Source organism: Gouania willdenowi, chromosome 12 (assembly GCF_900634775.1).
Source record: "Gouania willdenowi chromosome 12, fGouWil2.1, whole genome shotgun sequence".
In the NCBI taxonomy this organism is placed as follows: domain Eukaryota; kingdom Metazoa; phylum Chordata; class Actinopteri; order Blenniiformes; family Gobiesocidae; genus Gouania; species Gouania willdenowi.
The window spans coordinates 3,343,704-3,360,940 of NC_041055.1; positions in this window are offsets into that span (position 1 = coordinate 3,343,704).

Below are 17,237 nucleotides of genomic sequence, written 5' to 3' on the forward strand. Positions count from 1 at the left end.
AATCATTTACATCCCAGTTACTACAGGTGTTCCCCAGGGCTCTGTCCTGGGGCCCCTGCTTTTTATTATCTACTTACTCCCTCTCGGCCATATTTTTCATCAGCACCACATCTATTTCCATTGCTATGCGGGTGACACTTCTCATATCAATGACATCACGCGGTCTGCATAGTATCACCTACGCAATATAAACCGCCTCCGCTCATGGTCACTTCCCGTCTGGATTATTGTAATTCCCTCCTGTTCGATCTCATAAACTGAACTTTAACTCGTCCAAAACTCAGCATCCAGGCTCATCACCAGGCCCCTTGTTACTCACCATTATCACACTGGTCCTCCAGCAGCTCCACTGGTTACCCATATCACACCGTATACATTACAAAATATTACTGCTCACTTTTAAGGCCATCCACAACTGGCTCCCCCATACCTATCCAACCTCATCCACATTGCCACACTCAGTGTCCCCTCTACGCGCTACATCACTATGGGATAGAACTCACTCCCTCCTGACCTCTTGACCGCAGATTCACACACCGCTTTCCATTCCCAACTCAAAACACATTTGTTTAAACTTGCCTTCTCCCTCTGATCGACATTATTCCATCTTATTTTTTATTTGTATTTTTTGTTCTCAATTTTTTTTACCTGTTTTTCTGTACTCTGACCTTGAAAGGCTCCTTTAAATAAAATGTATTATTATTATTATTATTATTATTATTATTATAATAATAATAATAATAATAATATAAATGGTCCTGGAACCGGCTTCACGCTAAAAATCAAACACCCCCTTTTCAAAACAAGAGCATCTCTTCTTGTCTTCCATTAGCTTTAACTATTTTGTAAAAAGGGCTCTTATTTTGAAGTTTACCAAAAGTTTTGTCAGTAGCACAATGGCAAGTCTCTGAAAATCTCTGAAATCTGGGAATTAAATGTGTATATGTGAGTTTTATGGATCAAATGAGAACATGTTGATATTCTACTTGGTCACTTTTTCAGAGATATTTAGCCTCAGTGTTAATGGCGGCTGGTGCATTTTTCTTCAGGGGGGGCTAGAACTCCAAAACAGACATATACCAAAAACAGAGTTTGTGCAGCTTTGAACAAATAAGTAGGAGTATTGCAGTCACAAAATCTATATAATATTTATTTTTATTATCTAAATACAGACATTATTCCACCTTATTCACCAGTCTCACATGTTTATCTTAGCATGTATCCACCAGTCCCACATGTTTGGGTTAGCTTAGCACGTAGCCACCAGTCTCACATCTTTAGCTTAGCATATAGCTACCAGTACCACATTAGCTTAACATGTAGCCTCATTTTGTTTTGTAGTATTTTGAATTCATTATTATTATTTTTTGTCTTACTCAAACTAACTGTGGTGAGTGGTGGAGCGGCGCCCTAGAGCCCTCTATTGGCCAGCCGCCACTGCTCAGTGTGCTTCAGGTTGTTGTTGTAGGTTCCAAAAGCATCTTGGGAAACTTGGAAGTGTACTTCAGTGGGAACGCTCATTATCCTAATCATACTTATAGTATATAGTCGAAAGTACTGTATATACTCATCCATTTGCCAGGTCGCAGGGGCAGTATCCTTAGCAGGGAGGCCCAGACTTCCCTCTCCCCGGCCACTTCATCCAGCTCTTCCGGGGGATCCCGAAGTGTTCCTAGGTCAGCCAAGAAACATAGTCTCTCTAGCTTGTCCTGGGTCTTCCTCAGGGTCTCTTTCCGGGGTCTCAGTGTGTACTTAGTTTGTAGTGCATAGTACGAACACAACTTTACATGTTTAGCTTAGCACCTAGCCACCAGTCCCACATGTTTTGGTTAGCTTAGCATATAGCAACCAGTCCCACATTTTTAGGCCGGGCTACCAGACTCAAAACACCACTCACTTTGTTGTTGTTGTGCACACTAGTTAAAATTGCTACTGCTCTGTTATTTGTGAACAGATTGGGCTGAAATGTGGTAGCTATAATCTATGGATGTGTACGCATTGACGCTTGGGGCCCTAATTTCAATTTGGGGCCCCAAAAGAAAGACAAAATGAAAGTCGATTTCTCATTTATTTCCAAGTCAAATATTATGATGGTTGGTGGTACCGAATCATTGGCACATACCAATATATAAATGGGGCCCATTACCCCGTACGTGTCATGGGGGCACCAGGGGGCCCCCGGGGGCTCTATTTTTCAAATTACTATTTCGTTAGTTCTCGTTAGATTGGAATGCAGTTTGGTATGAATACTCTGTGAATGAATATGATGAGACGCTCTGAGCCTTTTTTTAAAAATGTGGCTCGTGGGTCCACCCCCCATTTCTGGTAATTTCCAAATTTATGGGAACATAGCCATGTGATATATTGTTTCAAAGGTAATTCAACGTAGATTATGATTATGCTTCACACATTTCAATTAGGGGCCCAAGGGGCTCACCTTCCTTTTTTCGGCAATTTCCATTAAAGTCTTTTTCTCATTTGTTTTTGAGTCAAATATTGCGACAGTTGGTGGTACCGAATCATTGACACATACCATGAATGGTATGTGTCAATGAATGACAGAATTCTCGGGAATGTGGTACTTGTTATTTGATGTTCCGTGGGCCCCACCATAGGTCATCCGAACTTCTTGGGTTAGCATAGCACATAGCTACCAGTCCCACATGTTTAGCTTAGCTTGTAGCCTCCAGTCCCATATGTTTGGGTTAGCTTAGCATGTAGCCACTAGTCCCACATTTTTTGGTTATCTTAGCATGTGGCCACCAGTCTCACATGTTTATCTTAGCATGTATCGACCAGTCCCACATGTTTGGGTTAGCTTAGCACGTAGCCACCAGTCTCACATCTTTAGCTTAGCATATAGCTACCAGTCCCACATGTTTGGGTTAGTTAATCATGTAGCCACCAGGCCCACATATTTAGCTTAGCACGTAGCCACCAGTCCCACATCTTTAGCTTAGCATATAGCAACCAATCCCACATTAGCTTAGCATGTAGCCTCCAGTCCCACATGTTTGGGTTAGTTTATCATGTAGCCACCAGGCCCACATATTTAGCTTAGCACGTAGCGACCAGTCCCACATCTTTAGCTTAGCATATAGCAACCAATCCCAAATTAGCTTAACATGTAGCCTCCAGTCCCACATGTTTGGGTTAGTTTATCATGTAGCCACCAGGCCCACATATTTAGCTTAGCACGTAGCCACCAGTCCTACATCTTTAGCTTAGCATATAGCAACCAATCCCACATTAGCTTAGCATGTAGCCTCCAGTCCCACATGTTTGGGTTAGCTTAGCGTGTATCCACCAGTCCCACATGTTTAGCATGGCAATTAGTACATAGCAACCAGTCCCACATGTTTAGCTTAGCATGTAGCCACCAGTCTCATATGTTTAGCTTAGCAGTTAGCACATAGCGGCCTATCTTACATTAGCTTAGCATGTAGCGGTGCTGTGTGTATGAGTGAAGCTGTTTTCCAGTATTTGACGGTAGCCCAGTGATGAACGCAGTGTGTCTGCTGCTGTTTCCTCTTTCACTGACTCTGCTCGTCTTTGTGTGAAGCCTCAGATTGATGAGCCTGAGCTCATTGATCCTGCTGCTGGGCCTGAAGTGTGCCGAGCCGAGACACGACAGCAGCTCCCACTGCTGTTTGTATTTATTCTGCTGTGTGTGAGTCACATACACACACATACACACACACAGTGTTTTATTCATTGCATGGATTATTTGCTCATTAGGCATTAATCACTGCGTCCCATCTGGAAGGCTGAGTGAGAAACAGCCATTCTGATCTCAATTACTGCTCCAGCGCCGCCCATAAATCACCTCTGCAAAGTGAAATTAACAGTTAGTGGAGCGCATTAATATGAGGCGTGCCCCGCTCGGCGTGGGGACATCATTGTGTTTGTGGAGCGTCAGGTGGCTCCGAGCGGCGCTGACAGGACGAGTGATGGCGGCGGGTCAGGCGCTCTTCCATCACACGCCGCTAAATCTCCGCGCAAACATCTCACACGCCAACAAACTACCCTTTCATCTCCTCAAAACGCAGTAAATCTCCGCCCTCAAACAGTCTGTGAAACGCCGTGGAGATCAAATCTATCAACGCGATCATCGATCAGACCAAACTCACAGCAGCAGATTTCAATCAGAACCTGATTTCATGGATCAGCGAGAGCAGGAGGGACGAAACTCCTCGATTCCTCATCTCCACCTGCACACGCACGCACGCACGCACGCACGCACACACACACACACACACACACACACACACACACACACACACACACACACACACTGACAGCACACCTCACTGCTGACAGATGGTTTTGATGGTTTTGTTTAATCAGTAATCCCAAATATTTTCACTATCATTTCGTTAAAAAAGGTGGAAAAGAAGCAATTTCATTGGTTAAGAGTGTCGCCATGGTTACTGAGCAAACATGGAGTGGCCTTCTGGAATTCAACATCAAGCATTATGGTCTGCACAGATACAAGAAGGTTTTTATTGATGTTTGATACGTATATATGGACAAAGTGTCCCAGTGTGCACGGACAGTGAATCTATGCTTAGTGCACTTGATGCTGATGCTGATGCTGATGCTGATGCTGATGCTGATGATGATGATGATGATGATGATGATGCTGATGATGATGATGATGATGATGACGAAGCAGAGGTCACGGGTTGTTGAGTGTGTGGCTGCGTTGTAAATGGCACACTTTGTCTGTACTATAGACTACAAACTCAATGAGTTTATAATGTCTACTACATTATGCTAAGCTAACCTAAACATGTGGGACTGGAGGCTACATGCTAAGCTAAACATCTCAGGCTGTGTTGTAAATGTCACACTCTGTACTATGGATGACAAACTCAATGAGTATATACTGTCTACTATATATTATAGGTATGATTAGGATGATGAGCGTTCCCACTGAAGTATACTACATAAGAACCTGATAGAGGGCACTTTAACTTTTAATATGGCAATGTGGTATGGTAACCTAAACATAAAAGGAAGAAGCAAGCTGCAGAGAATAGTAAACCTTGCCTCAAAAATCATAGGAACAAAACAGAAACAAGTAAGTTGTATGTACGAGGAAGTGCTGAGGAAAAAAGCTGTCAAAATAGCAAACGACCCCTCCCATCCACTCAATAGGGAGTTTGAACTTCTCCCCTCGGGTAGACGTTACAAAGTGCCAAGGGCAAATCGTAATATTTTTAAAAATTCCTTTATCCCTAAAGCAATTGGGGTACTGAACAGTGAACACCATGTCCCGTTGATGTGTTGTATACTGCCACTGCTGTCCTGCTTCTTGCCCTGAAGATGTCTGTGTGTAAGTGTTGTTGTTGTTGTTGTTGTTGTTGTTGTTGTTATGCTGTACTGCTTGTTGTTTTTATATGAGACCAAAGATAAATCTCCACACTGTGGACAATAAATGAATTAACTAACTAACTAACTTCCAAGTTTCCCAAGATGCATTTGGAACCTATGACGACAAAAACCTTGTTCACACTGAGGCTAAATATCTCTGTTGATTCTCCACCTTTGAAAGTTCTGAAAACATTTGAAGTGAGAAAGTGACCAAGTAGAATATCAACATGTGCTCATTTAATTTATAAAACTCAAGTACTGTAAACACATTTCGGAGATTTTCGGCGACCCGCCATTCATATACTTTATTTGAATACAATGAATACAATCCTTAATATAATGCACATGTACTGCTTTGATTCTAACATATTACTGTTAGTTTCATGTCACAGATGTTAGTTCTTCCTCAGGTGTGTACAGTATACGTTTTCAGTGAAATGGTCCCAAACTTTTGAGACTTTAGGTTGGTTTTTCTTCTGTTGTGCAGTTCTTCTTCACAATGTAAATGGTGAAGCGACACTGCACCCAGTAGTTTGTGTATGGTACTGCAGCAAAACTGAAGCAGAAAGCGGCAACCGGCCTGATTTTATCATGAATTGGCAATATTAAACATCATGATGCAAATGTATATAGTCAGCATAACCAATTATTACTCCGCCTATGCCGCCATTGTGCTACTGACTTCCTGTTAACTTCAAAACAAGAGGCCCATTGACAAAAGCATTACAAAACTAATGGAAGACAGGAAGAGATGCTTTTAATTTGAAAAACAATGTTTAATTTTTAGCTTGAAGTCAGTCTCATGGTCCCATAACAATTTTACGTTCCGCTTGCAATACATCATGGGGCAGTTGAGTGTGACTAGTGTGTCCACCGTGCATGCAAATGTCCCCATATAGTATACATCTGGGTATTTCTCAATCTTTTCATACATTCTAATGTGAACGGACTACTTACTCATTTTGACGTCAGACTTGAGTAGTATACGTTAGTATGACACCATTCTTTTTATATTAATGCAGAGACAAATAAGTTCCTCATTAAGTTATTTTTGCCCTGAGAGTCACTTCAAAGTGTGAAATGTATCATCATCATCATCATCATCATCATCATCATCATCATCATCATCAATCTGTCAATTTCATGTCAGTGATGGAATTCAGTTTCATTAGTTCAATAACTTATTATGACTCAGTTTAAAGCAAAGGATGCCACCATTGAAACGACCCCTTCAAAATAAAAGCACAGTGGTGTCCCAGCCGTGTGTGGAGGCGCTGTGCAGTAATAGGCTTGTTTAGGTGCAGAGCTTTGATGTGAGTCCTGATCCCTCAGCAGCGACCCTCCATCCATAATTAATGACATCATCTCAGCGACACTATTGACTAAACAAATGCATAAATCACCGGCGGCTCAGTCAATAGACACGGAAACGTTTAATCATCTTCTAAATAATGACTACTGTTCCCATAATGCCCTAATTATTTTCAGCTGTGGATTAATGAGCTGTCAGAGGGCGGCGGCGCAGCAGCCGTTGTTTGAGGTGTGACAGTGGGTTTCTGTGGCGTGCTAGCATGTTAGCGCACTGGTTCTCAACCTTTTATATAGTCATCTTAAAGATGATATCTGGAGTTTCTGAGAAATCTACATTTATGCATCATTCTTTTGAAATGCAAAAAAATCCCTAACTATTCTTTAACTATGGTCTACTGCTGGTGGTCATTCATATACATCGATGTAAATAAGTCCCTCCTTCATCCTATAGACGCCTATACAAATGGAAACGATTGCCTCTTGCACCCAGCCAATAGGTCTCGACTTCCTGTTTTTGAGACTGTCAATCAAAGTGAATGCGGAACTGTGCACGGAAATACGGCCGCGCGTCACAACAGCAAACAGGTAAATATGATTTTGGCTCTTACCTGAGCCATAGACCTATATCAATGTGACCCGATGTGACCTTGTTACGTTCCGCGATGCGTGGCTTCTGGTAGATTGGGAGAGGCAGTGGGAGGAAGTGGAGCCGTTGAGGGTGGGACATCGAGACGTTGCTCAGCTTTAAAGATGTAAATCCTTGTTTTAATCAGAAATAAAATGCGTTAAAAGTGACCAAAAATAGTGGAAAAGGTGTTGAAATGGGATTTTAAAACCACAGAAATTGGTTAAAAGTTGCAAATTAGAGTGGACAAAAACAGACAGAAAAAGTGGTAAAAAGGGTTCAAAGTGTCAATATTGGAACAATTAGTTTAAACTGGCAAATATTGGACATGACAAATCGTGAATGTAAGGTGGTAAGAATAAACTTAGGTAAAAGGTAAAATTTTGTGAAATTAGGTAAAAAGTCACAATAATGGGTCAACATATGTGACATTAGATGGAAAAAGTGGTGGAAAGGGTTTATACGAGCCAAAAATGTCTATAAAGTGGAAAAAAAATGTGCAGATTTGATGAAGAAGTGGCAGAAATGGGAGTAATGTAGCAAAAATGCATTTAAAGGATCCAAAATATGGGAAAAAAGTGAGGAAAATAAGGTAAAATATGGCAAGTTTGGTGGAGTTGTTAAAAAAATGTTCCTACTTTCTTGAAGGCATCTTTCTCGCAAACCCAAATGGGGTCCTGACCCCAATGTTGAAAACCCCTGTATTAGCAGTGTTAATGCCACTTTTTGTGAAATGGCAGCTTGTTTCTGAGGAGAGGCAGATGTTACGACAATGTTTCTCTGCAAAGCATCAACCGTCAAGGCAACGTGTTTCTGTGTAGCAGCAGAACGTTAGCGACAACTAGCTTCTCTGTGCCGCGTGGCAATAATCAAAGCAGTATGTTGCAGCATGTTTTGCGATTGCGTTTCAAACAACTGGAGATAATTTTAAATCATTATATAATATTATATATATATGCTATCATTTGAATTCTTTAATCATGTGCTTTAATGTCTGAGACTTTCTGACTTTTTTCATCCAATCGGTGATAAAAGCTCAAACGTCCCTCTGTGATCCATGACGGCTCAGTGAATGTTGGGGGATCTGATCCCAGCCTGACGCGTGTTTCCATCAGTCACTGGGAGTCTCCTGAGGATAAATCAGGTCATCAGCCTCACACTCAGGCTGCTGTGATGAGGTCGTCTCCCACTGACACCTCCAGGACGCTCTGGGATGCTCCTCCCCCTCCTCCCCCTCCCTGGGCCAGGTTGCAGGTTAATGACTTTGTGTTTGCCGTCCAACAGGCTTGCTGATAACAAACCGTCGGATGAGGCTGGACGCAGCAACAGGACGGGGTGGTGCTGTGGGAGAACAACCCCTGATTTTTATTCATGATGCACAGAAAGTCCGGTGTGTTGGCTCAGAACACTTCATTTACATCCTGTTATAGACTGTTGGAGCCGGGGAGCGTCTCCCAGCAGATGAAGCTGTCCACCTCACTCTTCCTCGCTGTCAGCGCGTCTCGTCACCTCAGCAGAAACTACTGGAAAAGCTCCACAGAGGACAAACATCGGCTCAGCGCGAGCTCGCAGAGGTCACTGAGACTCCACAGAGAACTCAGATCCTCCCTGAACCTGCAGAACCTCCACAGGTTCCAGAGGCTCCGCCTCCACTCCAGTAGGAGGCAGCCATAACCCCCACTATACCAGCTGTCAGAAGAAGAAACATCACAGATCAGCATCTCACATAGTTACAGTGCAAAAGTTTACCAACGCTCACTGACTCTGAAACATGGATTTAAAGGTGAAACCTGTTAAGCCTCAGCCACTTTTCTCCAAAAATTACATACCGATAACAAATAACATTTTTCTAAGCTTCTACATGACCTACATCATTTTTTTTCAGATTGAAGGAGGACCCTTAGTGGTTACAGATGACAATATATGATACTGAGTGACCATAAATCCTGTTTTAAATACAGAAATCTGTAGTCTGCCCCCCCCAAATAAACTAGAGATTTAAATCAAATATAAAGCCAATTCTCAGTAGGGAAGGCTACAAAATACTAATGTATGGACATCAACCGAGGCAAGTTTGGTGTTAATAATAAATAATAGGCGATACACATGTTTTTGTACAAAAAAGTTCAGGCGGAGCCCACTTTGCCACAATTGTGCCAAAGTTTTCCACAATATGAATATGGTTACTGGGTGTTTTGGTGAATATGGTCACTGGGTGTTTTGGTGAATATGGTCACTGGGTGTTTTGGTGAATATGGTCACTGGGTGTTTTGGTGAATATGGTCACTGGGTGTTTGGGTGAATATGGTCACTGGATGTTTGGGTGAATATGGTCACTGGGTGTTTTGGTGAATATGGTCACTGGGTGTTTTGGTGAATATGGTCACTGGGTGTTTGGGTGAATATGGTCACTGGATGTTTGGATGAATATGGTCACTGGGTGTTTTGGTGAATATGGTTACTGGGTGTTTTGGTGAATATGGTCACTGGGTGTTTTGGTGAATATGTTCACTGGGTGTTTTGGTGAATATGGTCACTGGGTGTTTGGGTGAATATGGTCACTGGGTGTTTAGGTGAATATGGTCACTGGATGTTTGGGTGAATATGGTCACTGGGTGTTTTGGTGAATATGGTCACTGGATGTTTGGGTGAATATGGTCACTGGGTGTTTGGGTGAATATGGTCACTGGGTGTTTGGGTGAATATGGTCACTGGGTGTTTTGGTGCTTGGTTCATGTCCTAGCTGTGTGTTCTCACACTGAAGTGTAACTGAAACTCTTGGGCAGCAGCAGTGGTTCATGGGAACGGTCCGTGGGTGACGTCCTGCAGTGATAAGAGTCTAATGATTGTCCCGAGAGCACAAAGAATCACACACTTAATCACAGAGTGCAGATAAGCAGAAGGTCTCACCTGCAGACACTGCAGTCTTTCTCACACAGCACAAACCACAGAGTAGCTGAGCTGGGACAGAACCAGCTCTGAAACCATTAAGAACAGCACCATGGTGATGGTCCCCAGTTAAAACCAAAGGTCTCAAACTTCCAGTGTTGCATTAGAATCTGTGACAGTTGTGATTCTGTTACTGCTCTTCAGAGGTGACAAGTAGCAAAACTGTACCTATGTAACCTTTTCTGGTATTTTACTTGAGTATGTATTTTTTGTCGACTTTTTCATTTTACTCCTTACTTTTTTAAACAAATATCTGTACTTTGTACTCCTTACATTTTAAAAATGAGCTGCTAAATATGAGTTAGTAAATATGAGTTACTTTTAAGACCTTCGAAGATGACGTCACAACATAAAAAGACGCAAACCAACAACTGCAAGGCATGGAGGAGAAGCTAGTGCTAGTCAACGTGCTAACATGGAGGAGAAGCTAGTGCTAGTCAACGTGCTAACATGGAGGAGAAGCTAGTGCTAGTCAACGTGCTAACATGGAGGAGAAGCTAGTGCTAGTCAACGTGCTAACATGGAGGAGAAGCTAGTGCTAGTCAACATGCTAACATGGAGGAGAAGTTAGTGCTCGTCAACGTGCTAACATGGAGGAGAAGCTAGTGCTAGTCAACGTGCTAACATGGAGGAGAAGCTAGTGCTAGTCAACGTGCTAACATGGAGGAGAAGCTAGTGCTAGTCAACATGCAAACATGGAAGAGAAGCTAATGCTCGTCAACGTGCTAACATGGAGGAGAAGCTAGTGCTAATCCACGTGCTAACATGGAGGAGAAGTTAGGGCTAGCTCATGCTAACTGCTAATGAAAGGCTTTTCATCAGCACGACTCATTTTCAGACCAAAAAGGTTTATTCCAGAAACCTGGAGAACATGATTCTCTTGAGGCTAAATGAAACATTTTAGTAGTTTGAGCTTTTTCCTGTTAGGCACTTCACTTAGTTTTATAACTGACATTTTCAAGTTCTTAAAAATGTTAAACTCAAAGCTGCTCTGGGTTTGATTGAGCATTTGCATTTTTTTTTTTTTTGCATTTTATTTACAAATTTTATAATGAATGCTAAATTCTCCAGATGTTCAAAGGTAACAGATTTAACTTTTTTCCATGTAGCAGTATTCTACATGTTTTTAAAAACCCTGTCTTATTATTGAAGGGACATTTGTTTTACTTAAGTACATTTAGTAGTATGTACGTTTTTACTTTTACTTAAGTAAGGAAGCAACTTCAGTACTTTTACCACAGTATGTTTTTATTCAAGTATCTATACTTTTACTTGAGTACTGAAGACTAGTAGTTTTGCCATCTTTGGTACACTTAAAACACATGTCAGTGTGTCAGTTTGTCTGTGACCAAAAACTGAACTTGTGTATATGTATGTGTGTATGTTTATGTGTGTAGGACAAATGTGTGTGTGTGTGTGTGTGTTAGCAGGATTGGTGTATTCCCAGTGATTGATGTGTTTGCAGGAGGAGATAACTGGGATCTTTAAATGTTGGGGGGTTGCTGACCTGTGGTGTAAGTGCAGGATGTGGATCTCCTGTGGTTGTCAGGATTCAAACCCTTGATTCTGTCACGTGTGTTTGTCTGTGTGTGTGTGTGTGTGTGTGTGTGTGTGTGTGTGTGTGTGTGTGCAGTGAGCGAGCGGAGCTGCAGCCTCTCACACTGATGGCTTTTAATGTGGCCACATAAAGGAGGACAATCGATAGCTCGTCAGCACAAAGTGAACCTGTGTCGGCGTTTTATTTACACCTCAGACACATCATCGCCCCCCCCTCCTGACTCCGCCCCCTCCCCCTCCTTTAAATGTATTGCCATTTAAAGATGACAGAGAGACGGAGAGGTGGTCGCTCCCACCATCCATCATCTGCAGCGGAGCCGTAAATCCAATCTGAGCAGGTCGACTGTGTCTCATTAGTTAGCTTTGTCAACACACACACACACACACACACACACACACGGATCAATGATTACAGCTGTGTTAACACCGACAGCAATTACAATGAATCATTGAATATGAATACATTATATTATTTATTAGGGATGAACAATAATGATCAATTTAAATATTCAGTTGCAAATTTCTTCATTAAGAAATTGCTTTTTTCTCAACCGATTTATTGACCTGATGATATAGCCCCGCCCCTTTACCCCCCCCAACCTCGCTCATCCAACGGTCGCTACATGCTAAGCTAACAAAACATGTGAACTGGTCTCTGTATGGAATTCTTTCCCAGTCTCAGAGGAAGAAAAACATTTACTACCGTCTGTGAAACACAAAGATTCATTTTTAATTTTCCTTTTCCGTCATTTTTCAAACAATGAAGTGAAAATTGATCAGTCATTTCCCGAGGCACAGCCGTACAGTGTTCGGCTACAGAAACACTGACTTATCATATCCTCGAGTTAAACCATGAACAGCATGAAGCTGGATTACAAGTACTCACGTTGCTGTAATTAAGTTGCTTTTGTGGGACTTGTACTTTTTTTTTAGTATATTTCTGAATCGGTAATTTTACTTGTACTTAAGTACGTTTTTAAAAGAAATAAACTAATTCATTACATTTCTACAACCAACCAGATAATTATCATTTTGTTTGTTTTAAAATGATCAATGGACATTGATGTCTGGTCATTTCATTTTTTGTAGTTTGTAGATTAAACGTAATGTACAGTGCAAAACAGCACTGAATGAAGGTTATTTTCTCAGTTTTAGAGTTTATAAATAACTATACTTAGAGCCTCAGAATTCTAATATTTTTAATCAAATTCATTCGTGTTATTTTATTTAAAAAATAATTGTACATTTTGAAAAACCTTTTATTTTATACAGATAAATAAATGAAGTTCTAATTATACATGAGATGTTTACTGTACGGTGTACGCAAAGGAACCGTGGCAAGATTTATTACCAAAAATAAATGTGGGGGTGAAACTAGTAACTTTTACTTTGAGTACTATTTAATTGAGCTACTTTTTACTTGTACTTGAGTATTTTATGAATGACTTATTTGTACTTGAGTTACAATTTCACTCAAGTAACAGTACTTCTACTTGAGTAGGATGTATCATTACTCTTCACACCTCTGCATTTTAGACACATTTATGCTCCTGAACTTATTGGAAAGTGTTTTAAACGTGTCATAGAAGAGCTGGATGTGGTCACTGAGGTCTGAGGATGGTGTGAGTGTCAGTAGCTCTACTCTGAGCTCCTCCTGCAGACTCAGCGACCTCATCAGGATCGTTTGAAGCTTGTAAATCCTCCTCATAACCCAGGGAAGAATCTGTACATTTAACTTTAGAAAATTTAGCAACATTTTTATGGAGGTAGATTAGTTTATTTATTAGTCAGTCAAAGAAATACTTTTCAAATTTTTAAAAAAAATCACTTCAATCAAAAATAAATACATTAAATCATAGATAAAAAAATGAAATTTTAATTGAAGTACAAAAATAAAATTGATTGAAAAGTTTTTTTTTTTGGATTGAAGTGATTTTTGTTGATTGAAAAGTATTTTTTGATTGAACAATAAAAATGCAAATCTATCTCCATGAATTTTCCAATATTTTTTTCCGGGGTTTTGGGAACTTGTAATTTTTTTTCAAGTTTGTAAAATTTTGTTGATGTTTGATGAAGTTGACCTGATGCAACGACATTCAGTAGAATTTGCAAAAACAAAAAAATTACGTTTGACAAACAGAATTTTAAAATAGGTTATATTTTAAAATCAAATAAAGAAAACATTTTTTATGAGTTACTAGATTTTAATATTATTAGCTAATTTTTTTTTTTTTTACAGTTTTCAAGTTCTGCTTACATAAAAATGTACTCAATAAAAATAGGTTTTTTTATTCAGAACAATTGTGAACAATAATCCCTATTTCTGGTTTCCGTATTGTTTTAACAGAGTATAGTCAGCTGAACAGGAAGTTGTCACTTGTCCTTATTCTGGCCTCCATCCTTACAGGGTTACTATAGCAACAGCACATCATCATCAGCAGGTAAGTGTGATCCGTCCATCCGGCGCTCTAAGAACCACCCAAAGGTCAGAGATGGCTCCGCCCTCCATCCTGTGGGAGTGAATGAATGCCTGTGAGAGGGTGGGCACCCATCCTAAACACCAGCAGACCCCTTAGAGCCTGTTGCAGGACTTAGGGACGAACCATGACCTTGACCTCACCTTGTCCACAGAACCACAGAAACCCAAACACATGTAAACAGAGCCTGAGGCGTCACGTCACATGGCTGTGGTTGAAATACATAAACATGTCAGAGCTGGAGCAGCTTTAATGGAGCGTCGTTGTTTCCTGGTGATGAGGACAGAAACACTCCCTGAGGACAGAGCTGCGTCTTTAATCTGCCTCCACTCGCCTCTTTAGAAGCAATCAATGGGAAAACATGATTGTTTAATGATTGAGGAGGAGGGCCATGTTTAGGAATGACTAATTCCACTTTCGCTCATCGATCGCACGCACGAGGAGAAACTGGAGCTCCAGGGGAAGGATCCTGGAGTTAAATTACCACAAGGATCCACTCAAGGTGACAAACTCCTTCAGCGCAGAGAGCGAGATCATCGTTCAACGCCACATTTAATAAAGCATCAACATGTTTTATAATCAATAATTAAAGTTACTGAAACAAAAACAAACAAAACATTAAAAAAGCAGCAACTATATCAAATAAACTCAACGTGAAAAGACACACACATAAAAAACACAAAGTGCTCAATTCACAAAACTTGTACTATTTGCAGTAAATGTGCATTTTATTATGAATATTCAGAGGTGAAAGTAACGAATTACAAGCACTCAAGTTACTGTAATTGAGTTTCCTTTATGGTACTTGTACTTTTTTGAATATATTTCTAAATCGACACTGCTTTTAATTAAACAGTCACACCATTGAATCTGATATTATCCTGTTTTATTGATTGATATTATTTTTAATGCTGTCAATAGATTAAAATATTGTGTGATTAATTATTTATGCTCTATGATTAATTAATCTAAGTAATCTTTTTAATCTCACCTAAAAATTGATGAGAAATGCTCTTAACTTGAAGTATTTTCACTTACATTACATTATTGTGGCAGATCGAAAGATTGATGTATAACAAAGTGTCTTTATAAAGTCATTTATTGTTTTTAACAGACTTGAACCATTTCCATTCCTCTGTATGTGACACTATAAAGGGCTGCTGACACCTTTAGTTTAGACCACCAGGGGAAATATTCATGTGTCAATCTACGAATAATAGAAAATAGAAATGAAATAAAACATCAGGTTCATATGTATTGCTAAAGGTTAGCACATTATAAACAGTAAAAACACTTTTCTGATCAATGCAATTAATGAACTTGTAGTTTTTTCTCTCCTTCAGATAAAATAAAATAAATAAAGCACACCCATCAATCACAGTGCTGTAAAATAACACATCAAAAACAACATTGTTCATCACATAATTATGTAACTTCTAGTAGTAGTAGTTGCCCCGCCCACATCCTCTACCACTGATAGTGGTCGACTGTCCACTACAATCATTTAACCACTGACTTTGTTCATGTGTCACTTATTGAATTTTCATTCATTTGTGTATTGTCCAAAGGATTGCTGTCTGTGCTAGCTGCTACCTAGTTAGCATTGAGGTGGAAACACTCGAGGCTAGAAGACCTCCGCTGATCCACAAACTCTTTTTTTGCACAATTTGCACTCAACTGGGCATTAGTTTTCCATTTTTTTTAACTAAAATTAACGAACTCAAAGACTCATCAGTATTTATGGGTATACCGGTGTCACAGACTGAGTTTACCTTGTACTGAGATCGATTATGAGCATGCGGACTACCGGAAAATTAATTTTTGCTAGTTCCGCTGTGATTTTTGCTACTTCTGCCGTGCTGAGTGAGTGACAATCTCAGTCAACAACTTGAAATGGTAATAATGTCTCATGCAGCAATCTCAATACCAATAGCGATAGTTTATTCTCCAAAAAAACATAAAACAACACGAAAAGGAATAATTTATTAAAAAAAAACTTGATTATAATATAAATTGCAATAAATAACAGTTAACCTAATATAACTTTACAATAATAAACTGTTGTATTCATATAAATTATCATTCTGATCATGACAATCATATTTATTTATCATTGATCGATTATTTATCGATGGTCGACTGATGTGATGTTTTAAGCATTTTTAAAAATCAGTACAGTAATCTCTGTATGACATTGCACATGACAATTCCAGCATGGGAATTGTCTTGTACATGAAAAGTGCTTCATAAATAAATTTGACTTAACTTGATTTAAATTAGTAATTTTACTTAAGTAGGTTTTAAAAGAAATAAAGTAATTAATTATATTTCTACACCCAACCTTTACTGAGTTAATTATTATTTTTAGTTTTTTAAATGATCAACGGACATTGTGAAACTACAAAAAATGAAATGACCAGATAACAATGAAATGCATCACATCATAGCCGACCAATCAGATTAAACGTAAAACACCAGTTTTAGAATTCATAAATGTAGCCATACTTAAAGCCTGATCATTTTTTTTTAATTTTGATTTGAATTCATTGGTGTTATTTTATTTAAAAAAGAATTGTACATTTTGACACACCTTTTGTTTTATACGGATGTCTTTTTGGAAAATAAAATAAGTTCCAGTTGTGCGAGATGTGGTCTCTTTTTTTTTAAAGTTTATACATGAGATGTTTAGTGTACGCAAGGGAACCGTGGCAACATTTATTACCAAAAATAAATGTGGGGGGTGAAAGTAACTAGTGACTTTTACTTTGAGTAATATTTAATTGAGCTACTTTTTACTTCTACGTGAGTATTTTATGTATGACTTACTTGTACTTGAGTACTCTTTACACCTCTGTCAACATTTTATTTATTTATACATTCATATATTTGCATATTTTTGAACCACATATTTCTTTATTTTTATTATTATTATAATTATAATT